Consider the following 15,586-nt stretch of genomic DNA (forward strand, 5'->3'; position numbering starts at 1 on the left):
GCTGAATACTTCAGGAAGCTTATGGTGATCATGCTCCATCTCAAGATACTTGTGAAGGCTGGTTTAAATGCTTTAAAAGTGATTATTCCAATGTGAAAAACAAAGACTATCCTGGTTTACCGAAAAAGGTTGAAGACCAACAATTACAAGCATTATTGAAGAAAGGTGCATGTCAAACTCAAAAACAACTTGAAAAAAGATTAAACGTTGCTCAGCAAACAATTTCCGATCATTTACAAGCAATGGGAAAGATTTTAAAGGAAAGAAAATGGGTGCCACATCAACTGAACGAAAGACAAATGTAAAACCGAAAAGTCATCAGTGAAATGTTGCTTAAACAGCATCAAAGAAAGTCTTTTTTGCATCAAATTGTGACTGGCAATGAAATGTGGATTTATTTTGAGAACCCCAAATGCACAAAATCATGGATTGATCCAGGTCAACCATCAATATTGAATGCAAGGCCAAATAGCTTTGGAAAGAAGACAATGCTCTGCGTTTGGTGGGATCAGGAAAGTGTGGTGTATATGAGCTTCTAACACCAGGTGAAAACCGGTTAATACTGATCCCTCCAGACAACAAATGATCAATTTGAACCACGTTTTGATCATAAAACCACCAGAATGGGCAAGAAGACACGACATAGTAATTTTGCTTCATGATGACGTCCCAACACACACTTCAACACCAGTTAAAGACATGTTAAAAGATATTGCCTGGGAAGTATTAACCCACCCGCCATATTCGGCAGACCTTGCTCCTTCAGATGACCACTTGTTCCGATCAAGGGCACACGTACTTTCTGAGAAGCACTTCAAAACATACAAATAAGTGGAAAATTTGGTCTCTGAATAGTCTGCTTCAAAACAAGAAAAGGTCTGTTGGGACGGTATCCACAAATTACCTGAAAGATGGGGGAAATGTGTAGCTAGTGATGTACATTACTTTGAATAAAGCACTTTTGATGTTTCTCTTGAAATTATCGTGTTTTCTTTGATTACAAAATCCGCATAATTAACCGGTACATCTAGTATATACCTAGGTTGAAGGCTGGATCCCTGGCCCTGGTCAGGGTGTGAACAGGAGGCAACCAATTGATTTTTCTCTTTCACATCAATGTTTTCCTCCCTCTCCCCTCCTCTCTCTCTCTCTCTCTCTCTCTCTCTCTCTCTCTCTCTCTCTCTCTCTCTTCCTTCCTCTTCCTTTCCCTCTCCAACCGCTCTTCCACTGCTCTAAAAATCAATGGAGCCCTAGCCAGTTTGACTCAATGGATAGAGCATTGGCCTGCAGACCAAAAGGGTCCCGTGTTTGATTCCGGTCAAGGGCATGAACCTCAGTTGCAGGCTCCTCCCAGGCCTGAGCCCTGGTTGGAACTGGTGCGGGAGGCAACCACTTGATATATTTCTCTCACATCAATATTTCTCTCTGTCTTTCCCTCTCTCTTTCACTCTCTCAAAAAAAATCAATAGAAAAATATCCTTGCGGGAGGATTAACAAAAAACAAACAAAAAACACAAAAAGTAGGGTTGTAGAAAACTAAAATAGGATTTAGAAAAATAAACAAAAGCAAATATAAGGTGGCTCCAAGGACTATGAGAGGTTATTTCCCTTTCTTATTTTTTCAAAAATATATTTTCATTAATTTCAGAGAGGGAAAATCATCAATGATGAGAGAGAATCATTTATCTGCTACCTCCTGCATGACCCCTAATGGGGATCAAGCCCACAACCCGGGCATGTGCCCTTGACTGGAATCAAACCCGGGACCCTTCAGTCCCAAGGTCAATGCTCTATCCCCTGAGCCAAACAAACTAGGGCTCCCCTTCTCCTTATTAATACTTTCAAAAAAATTGAAATCACTGTAAAAGAGGAAATCACTAAGGCCCTTGAAGATACTGGGGCTACTTTATCTGATCTTAAACCCTCCTCAATTAAGAAGCACTCTCCCTTGGAGTAAATCTTCTATACAAATGGTAGGGAGAGATAAATCAGAACCAGTTCTCTTCCAGTTAAGGCATGTTATGGGGCAATATACAGGATGTCCCAAAAAATGTACACATACTTTAACAGCTGCTAGCTCAATTGTTGTTTTTTTCTTTTCAAATTTAACCCATTGAAATTAATTATTCAAAGTGTGTATACATTTTTTGGGGACACCCTGTATATTTTTATTAGTTAAATCTGCCCCAGTTCATCTGATAGGGCTATATTTTCTTTTTTCTTTTTAAGTGAAAGTGAGTTTATTAGTGAAGCAGTGATATAAAGAATGGGTCACTTCACAGATAAAGCAGCTGAGATTTTCTCGGAATCAAGGATGGCCACATATCCTTTTCCAGAAGGATGGAATGTATTTAGAAGTAAATTATTCAGATACTAATTGGGAAAATAATGGTTTTAAAGGAACCACACAAGAGGAACCTAATCTTGAAACTGACTGAAGGTTTGTTATAGGTCATTCCAAAACGAGGTTAGGCCTTTTCCAGTCAAGAATATCCTTTATGCACGAGCTGGAATTTAGTCCACTATGCAGGATTACTTCTTAAACTTTAAGTATGAGGCCTGTAATTCTCCTATCCTTCCAGTAAGAAACAAAAATACTGAAATGGGAAAGGATGGAGATTTGTACAGGATCCCGAACCTATCTGGGGAGGAGGAGGGGGTGGGAGTGGGCAAGCCTAGTTCCTTGTGAGTAGCGCCCCATGTGAGAAAAGGGGAAACTTAAGGCCTACAATGGAAGCAGGCAGCGTAGGTAGGGGTCTCAAACCCCTCCTGCCTGCCTTACTGTGCCCCTTAGGGGGCTGCCCACCTAGTGCAGGGGCTAGGGAGGCAGGGAAGGAAGAAAAGAGGGTGTGAGAAGCACCTGGTGAGACACAGGTAGTTTGGGGCTTCCTGGGACCAAGCAGTCCCATCCATTGGCCACACCTGCTGCTGCCGCCAGTCAGCAGCAGGTGAGGCCAATGGATGGGACTGCTTGTCAGAGCGAGATGGGGCTCTGGCCCCTTCAAGGCTAGGGGAGCCCTCCAGTGTAGCCAGGCAGTGCCCTGAGTGACTTGTGGGGCTGGGCGCTGAGGCCTGGCCCACCCCGTCGCCCGCAGCCCAGCGGATGTCTCCTTGGAGCCGAGCAAGTGCCCAGAACATCAGGCTCAGAGCCCCAAGGAGAGTACTTTCTTACTTTAACACAAAATTAATGTGTAACTTTCATTTCATTGATTTACATATTTTTAAGTACACCTTTTTAAATTAGCCTTATGCATGTCTTCTTTTTGAAATATATATATAATATATTGTTTTTATTTCAGAGAGGAAGGGAGAGGGAGAGAGAGGGAAAAAAAAATCAATGAAGAGAGACAATTATTGATAGGCTGCCTAATGCTCGCCCTGCATTGAGGATGGAGCCTGCAACCTGGGCATGTGCCCTTTGCCGAAATCAAACCCAGGACCAGTCCCCAGGCTGATGATCTATCTGCCGAGCCAAACCAGTGAGGGCGTGTAACTTTTATCTTAAACGTGAGAAGACATATTCCCATGCTGGCCCAAGTCACAGGCTAGTAAGTGACAGTGTGACACCCTAGCTCAGAGCCCAGAGGGGCCTCTGGAAGCCCCACTGGCCCTGCACCTGGGATGGGCGTCCCCCCGCCCGCATCCCTAACTCCTCCACAGTCCGCACCCTCTCCTCATGATGGAAGTCCATGACCTACTTCACCAGAAACTGGAACCCAGCACTGCAACCAGCCCCTACCACTGGCTAGCACAGGATCTGCCACTTCCAGAGTCATTAGGCACCTGCCAGGGTTTTCAAGCAAGCACCACAGTGGAGCAGGCCTGAGATTGGTGCACCATCCTGTCGCTCCTCACGAAATCCCGCCCTCTCCCCGCCCCCAGCGGCTCAGTGCAGGTTTGATTCCAAATGCACTCAGTTGCCTGGAAGGGGCTAAGAGCATAGTGAGCCCACTGCCCAGGTGCTGAGCATAAGGGCTTCCCTCCCACACGCGTGGGTGTGGTTGGAGCAGGTTACTAGAAAGGCCTGGCCCCTTGCTTCCCTAGCTCATCTGAGCAGCGAGCTTGGGAACTGATCTTTGGTGGCAATATTCCCCAGATGTAGGAAAAAGTGCCCTAAAGGGCAGGGGACCCTGCTCAGGGCCAGGAACTTTCTAGACCAGTGACCCCCTTTAATCACCACAATTCTGTTCAGTGAATATGATCCCCATTTGACAGAGCCGGGGTACTGTCTCAAAAAGGTTTACCAGCTTTTCCCCAATGGGTTTGCTGCCAGAACACAGGTGTCGTGAAAACCACCATGAACTCAAACCCAAGTGGGAAAGAAAAAGGCTAACATCAACATTGTGGTCATTGGACACACAGATTCTGGCAAGTCTACCACTACTGGCCATCTGATCTACAAATGTGGTGGGATCGACAAAAGAACCATCGAGAAATTTGAGAAGGAGGCTGCTGAGGTGGGGAAGGGCTCCTTCAAGTATGCCTGGGTCTTGGATAAACTGAAAGTTGAACGGGAGCCAGGTATCACCACTGATATCTCCCTGTGGAAATTTGAGACCAGCAAGTATTATGTAACCATCATTGGGGTCCTAGGGCTCAGAGACTTCATCAAAAACATGATTATAGGCACATCTCAGGCTGACTGTGCTGTCCTGATTGTTGCTGCTGGTGTTGGTGAATTTCAAGCAGGCATCTCCAAGAATGGACAGGCCCGTGAGCATGCCCTTCTGGCCTACACACTGGGTGTGAAACAGCTGATTGTTGGTGTTAACAAAATGGATTCCACTGAGCCACCCTACAGCCAGAAAAGATACGAGGAAATTGTTAAAGAAGTCAGCGCCTACATTAAGAAAATTGGCTACAAGCTGGACACAGTAGCATTTGTGCCAATTTCTGGTTGGAATGGTGACAACATGCTGTAACCAAGTGCTAATATGCCTTGGTTCAAGGGATGGAAGGTCACCCGTAAAGATGGCAATGCCAGTGGAACCACGCTGCTTGAAGCTCTGGATTGCATCCTGCCACCAACTCGTCCAACGGACAAGCCCCTGCATGTGCCCCTCCAGGATGTCTACAAAATTGGTGGTATTGGGACTGTCCCTGTGGGCAGAGTGGAGACTGGTGTCATCAAGCTTGGCCTGGTGGTCACCTTTGCTCCAGTCAATGTCACAACTGAAGTAAAGTCTGTTGAAATGCACCATGAAGCTTTGAGTGAAGCTCTTCCTGGGGACAATGTGGGCTTCAACGTCAAGAACGTGTCTGTCAAAGATGTTCGTGGCAATGTGGCTGGTGACAGCAAAAATGACCCACCAATGGAAGCAGCTGGCTTCCCAGCTCAGGTGATTATCCTGAACCCCCAGGCCATGTCAGCGCTGGATATGCACCTGTGCTGGACTGGCACACAGCTCACATTGCTTGCAAATTTGCTGAGCTGAAGGAGAAGATTGATCGTCATTCTGGGAAAAAGCTGGAAGATGGCCCCAAGGTTTTGAAATCTGGTGATGCTGCCATCGTTGATATGATACCTGGCAAGAATCTGTGTATTGAGAGCCTCTCTGAATATCCTCCTCTGGGCCGTTTCGCTGTTCGTGACATGAGACAGACAGTTGCTGTGGGTGTCATGAAAGAAGGGGACAAAAGGCAGCTGGAGCTGGCAAAATCACCAAGTCTGTCCAGAAAGCTCAGAAGGCTAAATGAATATTATTCCCAACAACTGCCACCCCAGTCAGTCATAATCAGTGGTGGAAGAAAGTTCTCAGAACTGTTTGTCTCAATTGGCCAGTTAAGTTTAATAGTAAAAGAATGGTTAATGATTACAATATATTGTAAAACCTCCAGAAGGAAAGGAGAATGTTTTGTGGACCATTTGGTTCTTTGTGTCTGTGTGTGGCTGTTTTTAAGTATTAGTTTTTAAAATCAGTACTCTTTAATGGAAACAACATGACCAAAAATCTGTCACAGAATTTTGAGACCCATTACAATAACTAAGTTTAATGAGAATCCTGTGTGTTCTTTTGGTCAACACTGTAACTTTCTGTTATACTACTTAGGTAAAAGACTTCAGGATTGACCAGGACCTATTTCCAGTGTCATATCTGCTGATACCTTACAATTGGATAGTTCTGATAACATTTTTTTTCTGGGTGGGAACTTCAGTTGTTTTTGTGGGATTTTTTCACCCCACTGAATCATCTGTCTCTTCATGGTAAAAGCTAAGGGAAAAGGGGTCTGTTGGTGTAACACTAAATAGGTTAAAACAGGTAAGCAGAGTAACTTTGTGTTTGTAAGCTAGTTTGTAAAGGCCACATGTTAACATAAAATTTTGTAGTTACATCAATATTGAGTAAATTTGTTGGTATGTTAAATTTTAGTTTTCCAGTTTTACTGGAATGTGAATTCACATTTACAAATGCTGAGGTAGTTTAAGAACCTTAGGTGACGTTTGAATAGTATTGAGTACTGTCTTGCTGCAATTATTGAATCCAAATTCTAGGAAAAATAAATTGATGCTGGGGGAAAAAAAAGGTTTATCAATCACTTTTCTTCAGTGATTTTTGGTTGCACGTTATCCTGGCATGTGGATATCTCATAATTCAACTATTTTGTATTGATGGATACTTAAATCGCAATTTTTACAAATAAATGTCTTTGGACATAAATCTTTGCATCATGCATTTTTCTAAGGTTGATTCCTACAAGTGTAACTACTGAACATTCCCTTTCCAGAGAGTTTTAGTTATTCACTGGAGGCCTGGTGCCTGAAATTTGTGCACAGGCCTGGCCAGTGATTGGGGACCAGTGGAGCCTTTCTTCTCCCCCCTCTCCCCTGCTACCAGCTGCCAACTCAGGCCTTCCTCCGTTCCGCCCCCTATTCGTCAGCGGATGTCATAGTGGGCAGTTGAAATCCTGGTAGGTAGAAATGCCAGGGGACAATTTGCATATTAGCCTTTTATTATATAGGATTTGCCATGCCCACCAAGGGAGCCTCGCCAGCAGAGCACCTCCTCTTACCCTGGGCAGCTTTGACTACTGCTGTCCTTTTAAACCTCTTTGTTAGTTTCATGGAAAAAAAAGCATTTCCTTATTCACACTTGCTTAATTACAACTGAAACCACATATTTTCCCCCTGGGAATTGGCCAACTGCAACTTTCAGAAACTATCTCCCTTTGCCCTTCCCATGAAGGAAAAGTAAAGGATGCTTGCTTGCTTGCACTCAGGACCCCATTTTCCTTTCGGAAGAACCTCCACTCTCCCTCTGGGGGGCATGCCTGCACCTTTCCCCTCTCTACCCCCAGGTGCACTGCCTTTACAGTCCTCACTTCTAAGCTCCAAGGGACCCTCATTTACCTCTATGACTTGTTTCTGAAGCCCATTTCTTCTATGAATTACTTCTACCTCTGAGATTTTCCAAATAATTGTTCTCTTATTTTAAAAAAAAGTAAACATAAAATAAAATAAGGAAGACCAACCTCATTGGTGCTTTCAACATCCTTTAACTTGTCAGCAGTGTGCCTAACATTTGCCCCACTAATATAGTGGTCCTTAGGCACCACATTTAAATTTTATTTTATTCTTTGTTGATTAATTTGCCAATTTTTTAGAAAGCTTAAAAAATTTGGGATCCTTACACATGTTCCCAGGCCAGCTTGGTAAGGATGCACAGATACGACAATTTTGCTGTCATGTCCTTTACGCTGTAGTTCTGAAGCCAACCAGGTCATGGATTCATTGAATGATGGGCACTCTGAGCATATGCTCAACTTCTAAAACACTGTGTAGCCCAAGCCGGTTTGGCTCAGTGGATAGGGTGTCAGCCTTAGAACTGAAGGGTTCTGGATTTGATTCCCGTCAAGGGCACATGCGTTAGTTGCAGACTCCTTCCTGGTTTGAGTCCTGGTTCGGGGCATGAAGGAGGCTACCAATCGATGTGTCTCTCTCACATCAGTGTCTCTCTCTGTCTTTCCCTGTCCCTTCCACTCTCTCTAAAAATCAATGGAAAAAATATCCTAGAATGAGGATTAAAAAAAACACAAAGAGGATTTCAAGAAGGAAAGCATGGCCACTAATGAAATCATTTCGTAGAGCACAGAGAGGCCACAAATAGATTTGGTTACAGCTCACAATTTTTAAAAGGTAAAGGAAGAGGAAAAGAACTAGAACCAGCAATTAGGTGGGCACTGGTCGCTTGTACAGGACCGTCGTTGGCAAACTGTGGCTCGCGAGCTACATGCAGCTCTTTGGCCCCTTGAGTGTGGCTTGTCCACAAAATACCACGGTCTGAGAGAGTCTATTTTGAAGAAGTGGTGTTAGAAGAAGTTTAAGTTTAAAAATTTTGGTTCTCAAAATAAATTTCAATCGTTGTACTGTTGATATTTGGCTCTGTTGACTAATGAGCTTGCCGACCACTGCCCTAAATCCCAAACAAGTCCCGTTGCCCAGCCCTGAGCAGGGTGGCTGGAGGAACACAGACTCGGCAGCTGGGCCCCCTCCTGCAGCCCCTGGGGAGCGTGTCCAGGGGCAGCCTCAGGCTTTCACCTCACTCGTGGCCTCCATGAGGCGAGCACTGTTGGTGACTGCTGTCGTCAGAAAAATGAACCTGTACCCTGAGGAGCCAAAAGCCCCCGCCAGGTGAGTACAAGGAGTTCAGTGGCCCCCAACACGGGCCATGCTACGTAGAACCCCTCCACAGCCCGGGCTGGATCCAAGAACCAGTGCACAGGCGCAGACTTGTTGGTGCCATGCTCTGTGCACAGCGACTGGCCACGCCCTAGAACTGGGCTCCTAACTCTCCAGCCCACAGCAAGTTCTACCGAGAAGGCAGCAGAGAACCTTCCCGAGTGCTACCCTTTGCAGCCCAGAGCCCGTCCATGGATCTGCTGTCACCCTTCCGTTCTTGCTCACCTTTCTCTCTGCCCAGGAACCGCAGGGCTGAGATCTCAGAGAAGGTGCAGCCCCCCAGGAACACCACCAAAAAGCACTAATTTCATGCACTGGACCTCTAATATATCTAATATATATATATGGCAGATGGGAAGAAGATAGCTTCTGAGCCTAGTGCCTCACCCTGTTCTAGAGACGGCTCCTCTGTCGGGCCCTTCCCCGTGCCAGGGGCTCGGCCCTGCCCTCCACTCCCGGCCTCCCCTCCCCTCGGTTTAAGCATCCCAGCGGCAGAGCTCCCCGGTCCCTGCAACCCAAAGGACAGTGGGGCGGTCACTGTGCTGCCTGACTCGGCGGGTGTCCAGCTGGCCAGCCAGCAGCCTGAGCCACACAATGTCCATCTAGGGACGGACAGAGCACCCCTCGGCATGGGCTCGGCTCTTTCTAACCAGCCAATCCCCACTCGGCTGGTCAAGGACCCGCCCCGAGAACGGTCGCCTTCCCAATGCCCACCGACTGCACCTCACAGCTACTGAGCGCAGGCGTCTCCACAGCTGGACGGGGCGGGCGCTGCTGTCAGTTGACAGGAGGCCGGGACGGTCTGCGCCTGCGCAGAGGCCCCCAGCACCAGCCTCCAGAGAGAACCACGGGGCCTTCTGGGAGGTCGGGGCTCTACGTGCTGCGGCAGCTACTCTGCACCTAGGAACGTGTACGAAGGTGGTGTTTTAGGGGACACTCCGCCTGCAGCCACCAGCTAGAGAGCGGGCAGACTGGCATCTGCTCCAACCTGAACCTGCCCACCTGGCACGCTCACTCCTCACCACGGCGGTGTGTCAGGACCCCCAGCTGGCCGTGACCACGTCGGAACCCAGGAGCAGATCCAGTAAGGCTGGGAAGGGCTGCACTGCGATGAAGGGGGCTGCGGCTGCATCCTCAGGCCTCGCTGGTCCCTTCACCCCAGAACCGTCTTCCTTCAGTGCAGTGACTTCAAGAATGGAGAGCAAGGACGGTCGCGATGGCTGACACTTCCTGAGTCTAAAGCAGCAGCTTGCGAATTGGTGCCCCAGCCCTCACCCCCAGGAAGTGCTGCAGTGCACGGGATGTGGGCATTGGCCTCGCTGTGCTCCCTCCTTTAAGGGACTCGGTCCCATGTGTCCTAGGTCCCGAGGATGTCACGTGTCCCTTATGAGCGGTGTAAGCTCTTAGGCCAGCCTGTGGCCAGGAGTCAGGAACTACAGAAATATGTGGGAGTAAAAAGTTGAGACTCCCCTGGCCGGGTAGCTCAGTTGGTTAGAGGATCATCCCCAAACGCCAAGGTTAGCAGGTTTGATCCATGGCCAGGGCACATACAAGAATCAACCAATGGGGTGGGGGAGAAGAAGCAACCAATTGCCCAGCTGGTGTGACTCATGATTGAGCTTCGACCTATGAACTGGGAGGTCACAGTTCGATTCCTGATCAGGGCACGTGCAAGATGCTGAATTTGGTATGTGGAACAGGGATGAGCGGGAGTAGGGGGTGCTGTTCGGTTCTTGGAGTGTTTTGAGTCCACAAAAACCTTTGCATCTTTTGTTTCTATCAAGATCCTACCACCCTAGCTGGTTTGGTCCAGTGGTGAGAGGGTCAGCCTGCGGACCGAAGGGTCCCAGGTTCTATTCCCGGTTAAGGGCACGTACCTTGGTTGCAGGCTTCTCCCAGGCCAGTGTCAGGCATTGGGTGAGAGGCAACCAATCAATGTGTCTCTCAAATGGATGTTTCTCTCTCTTCCCCTCCATGCCACTCTCTCTAAAAATCAATTGCAAAATATCCTCGGGTGAGGATTCAAAAACAAGATTCTATCTTTTACAGCGTGATAGCATGGGCTGCACGTTCTGACGAGATTAAGACACACAGATTCATTCTGATAGGAAATGTGTAACAAGTGACTGACAAGGCCAGAGATGGGCTGAGTGCTGCTTCAGTGACAGACATGTCCCTCGTCACCGAGGTGTCGGCTAGAGGGCCCCTTTCCTCCAGCACTTCTCAGGGAGCCTGGGAACTCAGTCAAGAAAATCTGTGAGCCCTGACTGGTTTGGCTCAGTGGATAGAGCGTCGGCCTGTGGACTGAAAGGTCCCAGGTTTGATTCCGGTTAAGGGCATGTACCTTGGTTGCAGGCACATCCCCAGTGGGAGGTGTGTAAGAGGCTGCTGATCAATGTTTCTCTCTCATCGATGTTTCTAACTCTGTCCCTCTCTCTTCCTCTCTGTAAAAAAATCAATAAAATATATATTTTAAAAAATCGGTGGGTGCTGACCAGCATCCGGAATCTTGTTTGGACTCTTCTTTTCAGGCCATGGCTGCTTCTCCCTTTAATTGAAGGAAGAACCATTATTGGGGACCTGACACTTCTCTCTGACCCTGTAAACGACTGGAGAGCTGAGCTGTCACTTGCTTTGCCCTCTAGATCCCACGTGTGGATGGTGAGTACGATCTGAAGGTGCCACGCGACATGGCGTATGTCTTCAGTGGCGCTTATGTGCCCCTCTGCTGCCACGTCATTGAGCAGGTGAGAACACGTGACCCTCGCTCCCATGCGTGTCTCACTCTCTCTACTTTCTCCTGGTCCCTGGACTGTCCCAAGTTTTGACTTCCCTGCTAACTAGCAAGAAATGGGATGGTTGGGCTGCTGAGACCTTCCTTTCCTAAACCCCATCCTGTTGCCCTAGCCCCGTGGTCAGCAAACTCATTAGTCAACAGAGCCAAATATCAACAGTACAATGATTGAAATTTCTTTTGAGAGTCAAATTTTTTAAACTTAAACTTCTTCAAATGCCACTTCTTCAAAATAGACTCGCCCAGACCATGGTATTTTGTGGAAGAGCCACACTCAAGGGGCCAAAGAGCCACATGTGGCTCGCGAGCCGCAGTTTGCAGACCACTGCCCTAGCCGGTTTAGCCCAGTGTTAGAGAGTGTCGGCCTGTGGATTGAAGGGTCCCATGGTTTGATTCCAGTCAAGGGCACATACCTGGGTTGTAGGCTCAATCCCCAGGAGGGGATGTGCAGGAGGCAGCCGATCAATGACTCTCTCTCATCATTGATGTTTATATCTCTCTCTCCCTCTCCCTTCCTCTCTGAAATCTATACAAATATTTTAAAAAAATAAATAATAAACCCCATCCTGTCTTAGACCTGAAACTCACTCTCGAGACCCCCAAGTGCTGGAGAGGAGGACCACCCAGGTGCTGGGAGGGCCTGTACGAGGTGCTGCCACTGCTCAACTGCAGTGAGCTGGCCTTCACAGGTGCGTGGTCTTGGAAGCGGGACCGGGCGGGCCAGAGGTGGCTGGATGTGTCCCTGGTGCCAGCATGCCAGGCAAGGGCTGAGTCTGGCCCTAGCTAGTTTGGCTCAGTAGATAGAGTGTGGCCTACAGAACAAAGGGTCCCGGATTCGTTTCCAGTCAAGGGCAGGTACCTGGGTTGTAGCCTCCTCCCTGAGCCCAACCCTGTTGGGGCACATGCAGGAGGCAACCAATTGGTGTGGGGTTTTCTTGGTTTTTCCCTCTCTCTTCCCCTCTCCCTAAAAACCAATGGGAACATATCCTCATGTGAGGATTAAACAACAAAAAAAAAAAGAGCAAATCTGGTCTGCTCTCCACAGGTGGGAACCAAGGACGACAAGGCTCCCAGGGAGTCCCTACGCCTCATCCTGGTGGTATTCCTGGGGGGCTGCACCTTCTCCGAGATCTCAGCCCTGCGGTTCCTGGGCAGAGAGAAAGGTAAGCAAGAACGGAAGGGTGACAGCAGGTCCATCACGGGCTCTGGGCTGCAAAGGGCAGCACTCAGGAAGGTTCTCTGCTGCTCTCTGGGTAGCACCTGCTGTGGACTGGAGAGTTAGGAGCAAGTTCTAGGGCGTGGCCAGTTGCTGTGCCCCGAGTGTGGCTCTGACAGGGGACACAATCTGGGCCTGTGCACTGGTTCTTGGATCCAGCCCAGGCTGTGGAGGGGTTCTATGTAGCGTGGTCCGTGTTGGGGGCACTGATCTGCTCGTGCTCACCTGGCTGGTGCTTTTGGCTCCTCAGGGTACAGGTTCATTTTTCTGACGACAGCAGTCACCAACAGCGCTCACGTCATGGAGGCCATGAGCGAGGTGTAAGCCTGAAGCTGCCCCTGGACATGCTCCCCAGGGGCTGCAGGAGGGGGCACAGCTGCTGTGTCTGCGTTACCCCAGCCACTCTGCTCAGGGCTGGGCAATGGGGCTTGTTTGGGATTTAGGGGACACATCAGAGGAGGGAGTCACCCTGCCTAAGGATGTTTTCCTGTTTTGGTGATGAAGTACAGCCCATGCTGAGAAGACATGGAGGAGGAGGATATTTGGCTACATCGTGTTTGAGTCTCATTGTAAATAAAGCTTCTATGTTAAATTTTACGTGTTTCTTGCTGGACCAGCTCTTCCATCTTTGCTCGTGAAGCACAGGGAGTTTCCCGGGAGGAGGGGGGGTTTCACGTGCTCCATGGATTGGACCGTCATGGCTGTGGGTCTGCTCTGGGTCTTCTTGGAAACTCGCCCTGTTACTGGAGTTTCCAGAACCATAAAACGAGGAGATGGATCAGAAAGATGGTCAGTAAGCACCCTTCCATTTCTAAAATTCTGTGACTCCTTACACGTAAAAAAGTGTTTGTTGCCCTAGCCGGTTTGGCTCAGTGGATAGAGTGTTGGCCAGTGGACGCAAGGAGCCTGGGTTTGATTCCCATCAAGGACACGTACCTCGGTTGCAGGCTCCTTCCCAGCCCGGGCCCTGGTCTGGGCATGTGCAGGAGGCAACCAATAAATGTGTTTCTCACACATTGGTATTTCTTTCTGTCTTTCCCTCTCTGTTCCACTCCCTCTAAAAATCAATGGAAAAATATCCTTAGTGAGGGTTTTTTTTTTTAAAGTGTTTGTTATTGTTTCAAATTGAGGCAGTTTAGATTTCAGCTTATTTTTTTTATTTTATTTATTTTTTTAGTACCGAATGAAAGATTGTGTCCCCTGTTAGAGCAGTTTCAGACGTCAGAAATGGTCCTCCTATACAAGTCACCAGTGCCCTCCTAATTGCTGGTTCTAGCGGCCTTCCTCTCCCTTTACCTTTTAAAAATTTTGAACTGTAACCGCATCTATTTGTGGCCTCTCTGTCCTCTACGAATTGATTTCATTAATGGCCATGATTTCCTTCCTGAAATTCTCTTTGTGTGTGTGTTTTTTTAATCCTCATTCGAGGATATTTTTTCCATTGAACTTTAGAGAGAGTGGAAGGGAGAGGAAGAGACAGAGAGAGACACTGATGTGAGAGAGACACATCGATTGGTAGCCTCCCTCATGCCCCCAACCAGGACCCAAACCAGGAAGGAGTCTGCAACTAGGGCATGTGCCCATGATGGGAATCAACCCAGAACCCTTCACTTCGCAGGCCAACACCCTATCCACTGAGCCAAACCGGCTTGGGCTACACAGTGTTTTAGAAGTTGAGCATATGCTCAGAGTGCCCATCACCCAATGAATCTATGACCTGGTTGGCTTCAGAACTACAGCATAAAGGACATGACAGCAAAATTGTCTTATTTCTGCATCTTTACCAAACTGGCCTGGGAATATGTGTAAGGATCCCAAATTTTTGAAGCTTACTAAAAACTGGAAAATTAATCAACAAAGAATAAAATAAAATTTAAACGTGGTGCTTAAAAACCACTATATTAATGGGGCAAATGTTGGGCACACTACTGACAAGTTAAAGGATGTTGAAAGCACCAATGAGGTTGGTCTTCTTTATTTTATTTTATGTTTACTTTTTTTTTTTTTTAATAAAAGAACATTTATTTAGAAAATCACAGAGGTAGAAGAAGAAGTAATTCACAGAAGAAATGGGCTTCGGAAACAAGTCATAGAGGTAAATGAGGGTCCCTTGGAGCTTAGAAGTGAGGACTGTAAAGGCAGTGCACCTGGGGGTAGAGAGGGGAAAGGTGCAAGCGTGCCCCCCAGAGGGAGAGTGGAGGTTCTTCCGAAAGGAAAATGGGGTCCTGAGTGCAAGCAAGCAAGCATCCTTTACTTTTCCTTCATGGGAAGGGCAAAGGGAGATAGTTTCTGGAAGTTGCAGTTGGCCAATACCCAGGGGGAAAATATGTGGTTTCAGCTGTAATTAAGCAAGTGTGAATAAGGAAATGCTTTTTTTTTTTTCCATGAAACTAACAAAGAGGTTTAAAAGGACAGCAGTAGTCAGAGCTGCCCAGGGTAAGAGGAGGTGCTCTGCTGGCGAGGCTCCCTTGGTGGGCATGGCAAATCCTATATAATAAAAGGCTAATATGCAAATTGTCCCCTGGGATTTCTACCTACCAGGATTTCAACTGCCCACTATGACATCCGCTGACGAATAGGGGGCGGAACGGAGGAAGGCCTGAGTTGGCAGCTGGTAGCAGGGGAGAGGGGGGAGAAGAAAGGCTCCACTGGTCCCCAATCACTGGCCAGTCCTAGGGACCCTACCTGTGCACAAATTTCAGGCACCAGGCCTCCAGTGAATAACTAAAACTCTCTGGAAAGGGAATGTTCAGTAGTTACACTTGTAGGAATCAACCTTAGAACAATGCATGATGCAAAGATTTATGTCCAAAGACATTTATTTGTAAAAATTGCGATTTAAGTATCCATCAATACAAAATAGTTGAATTATAAGATATCCACATGCTAGGATAATGTG

The 15,586-nt window shown here is 47.5% G+C and overlaps 1 pseudogene across 1 annotated transcript; it reads left to right on the plus strand.

Annotated features, from left to right (window-relative positions):
• The first annotated feature begins 2,730 nt into the window (after positions 1-2,730).
• On the plus strand, positions 2,731-5,697 carry LOC307094693 (elongation factor 1-alpha 1-like; annotated as a pseudogene). Its single transcript has 2 exons — positions 2,731-2,749; positions 4,315-5,697. The product of its transcript is annotated as an elongation factor 1-alpha 1-like (transcript).
• The last annotated feature ends 9,889 nt before the right edge of the window (positions 5,698-15,586 follow it).

Source organism: Cnephaeus nilssonii (assembly GCF_951640355.1).
Source record: "Cnephaeus nilssonii genome assembly, chromosome: 23".
In the NCBI taxonomy this organism is placed as follows: Eukaryota; Metazoa; Chordata; class Mammalia; order Chiroptera; family Vespertilionidae; genus Cnephaeus; species Cnephaeus nilssonii.